Raw genomic sequence first — 5,436 nt, forward strand, 5'->3', positions numbered from 1 at the left:
GGACACTTAACTGACTCAGCCACCCAAGTGCCCCAATAACACTTCATTTTTGATGCACAGGGGTAAGGCAGGTATTCATCCCTAGTGCCCTGTGCTGTAACTTTGGCAGCTTTTTACATGTTTAATTCAAGACAGCCTGGACATATGTTAACAGTGAAGTAGTTTGCTGCCATGAAACTTTATTCAACTCCAGGTCTCCAGCACAGGTCCCCTCAACACTAGGAAGCAAGTCTCAGCAAGAAGGCAAGTTCAGAAATTCACAGTGTAATCCAAAAGCAATAAAGTACAAACTAAAACCAAACCAAATACACAACAATGACAAAACCACAACAATGGCTTCAGAGTCATATAAAATTTTATAAAACTATCTAACTGACTTATTTCAGTTTCTAAAACAAAATGCAAAATGATGCTTTATCTATGTGAATTTAAAACAATTGTTTCCTCGTGATCTAAATATTTTAGGAATGATTTTGACCTTGACAAAGGGTATTTTCATACTCAATATGAATAAACACAAAACTTAGCACAGAAACATTCTTTCCAAAAACTTTTTTTCTATTAAGTATAAAAAAGATTACAAATCCAAGAATGCTGTATTCAGATTTCAGTTCTATTGCAAGTTTTCTTGACATTTTAAAAGTGTTACTAATTCTCAAATCATTCTTCTGCTTAACAATAGCCATTTCCATCAATTCGAATGTTGATTCTAATGAAGTATTCTTTTTAATGTTCACACTTTTTATCCCTTCCTCAGACTGCACCCGTGGATATGAGACTAGGAATATATGTACCACCTCCAGAAGGCATGGTTGTCTCCATGTAGGCACTTTCTTTTATTGCAGGAATGACAAATACACAATTACTTCACCCATTTGACAAGCTTCTGCCATTAAGAAATATAAGTCACAAATTACAGAACGCTTACTTACGTTACTTATTTTTCAGCTCACACACCACACTGACATTCTAAGTTAGGCAACTAAAATAAGAAACTAGGCTTTGCGGCTTTGGCTCCAAATTAGAATGGACCCCTTGAGCTAATATTTATTTTCTTTCTTTCCTCCCGTTTCACTGCGATTTAATGAAAAATTCTTTAAATATGAAAAAGGTGTTACTTGTGACATAAAAGCTCATGTACACAAAAATTACATATGACCTGTGTGAACAGATGATCATTAAACCTGGTCATCTAGAACTGTGCTGTTCCCAACATGGTAGCCACTAGCCATATGTGGCTACTTAAACTTAAATTAAAATTAAATAAAATTAAAAATTCAGTTTATCAGATCCATAAACCACACTGCAAGTGCTCAGGGACTACATGTGCCTAGTGGCCACCAATGTTGAGAACATTTCCATTGTCACAGAAAGTTGTACTGGACAGTGAGGATCTAGAAATTCAAGAACGCCTTCCTATCACCACGATCTACAAAGCACAGTGTATGCTCTGCCTATTCCTGACAACTATGATCTCAATAATAGAATACTCCAACCAGCATTGTCACAAAGGAGAAACCATGTTGGCAGGCAGTCACTAGATAAAGGACAAAACAAGCCACTTGCAGGAAGAAATGAAAACTTACATGAGTGACTGGTATTCCGGTTGATGGCTCTTAGCCATCAGCAATGTTAACTGAGGTTATGGAATTTAAAACCACTCTTCTAAAACTCAACTCAAGCCATTTTGTGAACTTATAGTGAAGACTTCTATTTTATTGTAACAAACCACTGTTCAATTTACAGGTCAATTTACTTCATTAAGAAACTTTCAAACATTCTCTCTAGTTTTAGATAACCACAATAACAGTAACATTTACCCAGATATAATTTAAGGAGAATAATCCATAAAATATACTAAAATTACTCTGAAGGATTTGATTTATAAAAGCAAAATGTAATCACTGAAGACAGAATAGAAAGAAGGGAAATTCGGAACATTTTCTTTCTTATCTTTCTTCTACTGAAGACTTAATGGTGTTAATTTAAGTAAAAGCTAGTAATTCCATAATACTAAGAAGAAAACACAACTATAGTGTCCATTTATTGTCAAAATGTCCTTTGGCTTCTTCAGAAAACATTTTTTTTATTATCACACCATTAATATTTTGTCCTGTGCAAAAGAACTACATAATACTACTTACTCTCTTAATAAAATAGTTTTAGAAACACCCTAAGATGAAAGTTTAGACATCCACTGAACAATGTAGTAAAGTAGTTACAATTACTGCCTATACTGTTCTTATAATATTCAGAATGTAAATATCTAATGCTAAAAGAATTTTCAATGTTTACTATACCAATTACTTTAATAATAGCTAGGATCATACATTCAACTGAAAACACTATGCCATAATTTATGGTCACAACAAATAAAACTAAACCATGCCCCCTTGACGAACGTACCACAAAAACAAAACATCTCTATTTGGAATAGGGTTCAGAGGGGTCCAGTTCTATTAGCACCAGGAAAGAAAATTGTCTTTTAAAAAGCTTAAAAGAATTTGCCACAAGCGTATTCAATCACATTAAGTTATAGCTACGTTTGATGAAAATTCATTTCTACAACCCAATTACAATAAACTTTTTAAAACTTTTAACTTTATAAGAAAAAGAAACAAAGCATATACACACAAAAAAATCTTTGAACTAGGGAACCAGACAGGAGGGAGAAAACACTTTAAAACCTGGTTGGGGGGGCACGTGGGCGGCTCAGTCAGTTGAGCATCAGACTTCAGCTTAGGTCATCACCTCACAGCTCCATGAGTTCAAGCCCTGCATCATGCTCACTGGGGTCAGCACAGAGCTCGCTTGGGATCCTTTGTCCTTCTCTCTCTACCCCTCCCCTGCTCATGTTCTCTCTCTCTCTCTCTCAAAAATGAATAAACATTAAAAATAAATAAAACCTGGTTTTGAAGTTGACATTTTGACACTGCTTAAAACTCAGTACCTCCTGGCCTAAAAAAAAAAATCAACTAGAATAAGAGCATAAAACACAAGTAGTAGAAATTTAACATCTAGGTGCAACTAAATTTAAAGCATGTGTAGGTAAAAGAGGGGGGGGAAACATTTGATGGATTCAAAAACCATGAATAACAAGAAAGATTTAAAAATACTGTCAAGAGGGGCGCCTGGGTGGCTTAGTCGGTTAAGCGTCCGACTTTCGCTTAGGTCATGATCTCGCGGTTCGTGGGTTCGAGCCCCGCATCGGGCTCTGTGCTGACTGCCAGCTCAAGCCTGGAGCCTGTTTCAGTCTGTGACTCCCTCTCTCTCTGACCCAACCCTACTCACGCTGTCTATCCCTCTCTCCTAGAAATAAATAAAACATTAAAAAATTAAAAATAAAAAAAAATTAAAAAAATAAAATAAAAATACTGTCAAGAACATATACTTACACAACTGTGAATTTTTTAATGTATATTCTTAAAATTATAAGTCTTAACTTTTTAATCATTTCTTTGTGTTAGCAAATTTCAAGAGACTGAATTACAAGCCCAGCAAGTTTAAGAACCTCAGATCATTTATCTCTGAGGATCATTACTTCTGAAGTAGTAATACAATCACTCAATTAAGTTGAAACATTTATGGGGCACCTCAGGGCAATTCCTGTACAAGGCAAAGACATCCTAAGACCTTTTAGACAGCTGTGGTATGATCTATTCCTAAAGAGCAAATAAAAAACAAAATCCAGAATACATACGTCCCACCTCAGGAGTTACTTCTCATTTTCCTAAATGATTAAGGAAAATTCTCTAAATCCTATATTGAATTGGTTTAGTACAGTTATTTATTTTTATAGTGAGGATACTGAAACAGACGATCAACTCGTATTATCCTGAGAATGAAAACAGAAAAAGCATTAAAGGCAACGAGTAGCTTCACGACGGCAGGGAGGTAAAAAAGAGCAACACGTGGTACGGGAGGTGCTGAGGGTTATCCACATTCTACCTCAAAAATCAGGAAGTTGTGAGCACCAGTATGTACAGAAAGAGACACCACTTAAAAACATGTCAGTCACGCAGCTGATTGCTCAGTGAGAGGATCCACAGGTGATGAGTGAGTTTCTAGTCCCTATGAGTGGCCTCTTGGGATAGCTCAACTGCTATTAAATTTAGACAGAAAAATACCACTTAAGAAAAGTGTTATTTTCAGTGGGGAGTGTTTATTAAAGAAAAAAGTAAATTTGGGAAGACTGTGCAAATAAAACGTGTTTTGGTACCTCAAACAGAAAAGAAGCAAATGCTAGTAGTAAATGAGACGTGAAAGAAAGGTGAAAACACAAACAAGTATATGTGCATCTCAGAAAAATAAAAGATATATGCAGATATCCTGAAATCACTGCCATTTGATCTAAACATCTTCTCCCTCTCTTACTTCCCATGTCAGCCAAGGATGATGCTAACGCCAGCATGCCAAGATTTTGTTCTAAAATAAAAACAAATACTCATCACTGTCACTTTCTGGGAGGCATACCGAGAATCTACTGCACAATCTCAAAGCATTCTTTCCAAATTAAAACGATTTCAAACTGTGAACATATTTCAAAGGACTACTCTACTTTTTGATAAGTAAACCAGCAAACAAAGCAACCAACGACAAAGGATTAGCTGTGTCCTGACTTAGGGAAAAATCTACATGTCCTACTGGCATTTTCCACAATCCCAGACAGCCAAACAAATACAGATGGGCAGATAAAATGCTTTCAAGAAATTAAATGATACGGAGAAGTCATGATTCACATACAAAAGTTCCTAAAGATAGTTTCAGGATTACTTATCTTCAGAGGTGACTCTGAATGTTTCTGCATCCTTTGTAAATGGGATGAAAGATATAGACCCTTTCCCAGAAAACTGCACTATTTTGCATATATTTTTAGAGATTCACCTAAAAAGGGGTCATTAGTGAAGAATATCTATTTGAAGTGACATGGATTTGAAAAGGGAAACTTAGGGGCGCCCGGGTGGCTTAGTCGGTTAAGCGTCCGACTTTCGCTTGGGTCATGATCTCGCAGTTCGTGGGTTCGAGCCCCGCGTCGGGCTCTGTGCTGACTGCCAGCTCAGAGCCTGGAGCCTGTTTCAGCCTGTGACTCCCTCTCTCTCTGACCCTCCCCTGCTCACGCTGTCTCTCTCTCTCTCTCCTAAAAATAAATAAAACATTAAAAAAAAAAATTGAAAAGGGAAACTTACTTACAAATGATTCATTTTCATACTAAACCTGTAATTTACAGGGCACTTTTACAAATCTAAGCTCACTAGAGTCTGATAGTTAATGTTGAGACAGTTATTCCTGTTTTACACCTGAGGAAACTGAGGCACAGATTTAATGACTTGGCAAGAATATCCAGTTAATAATTAGAGGTGCTATTAAAATGTAACTATTTGACTTCACTGCTACCAGAATATTCATATATATATATATATATATATATATATATAT

The 5,436-nt window shown here is 36.1% G+C and overlaps 1 protein-coding gene across 1 annotated transcript in view; it reads right to left on the reverse strand.

Annotated features, from left to right (window-relative positions):
* The window catches only part of PCNX1 (pecanex 1), a 168,988-nt gene that overhangs the window by 90,629 nt on the left and 72,923 nt on the right, over positions 1-5,436 (reverse strand). The gene's annotated exons all lie outside the window — the stretch shown is intronic.

The sequence above is a fragment of the Crocuta crocuta genome, unplaced genomic scaffold, assembly GCF_008692635.1.
Source record: "Crocuta crocuta isolate KB4526 unplaced genomic scaffold, BGI_CrCroc_1.0 scaffold186, whole genome shotgun sequence".
In the NCBI taxonomy this organism is placed as follows: domain Eukaryota; kingdom Metazoa; phylum Chordata; class Mammalia; order Carnivora; family Hyaenidae; genus Crocuta; species Crocuta crocuta.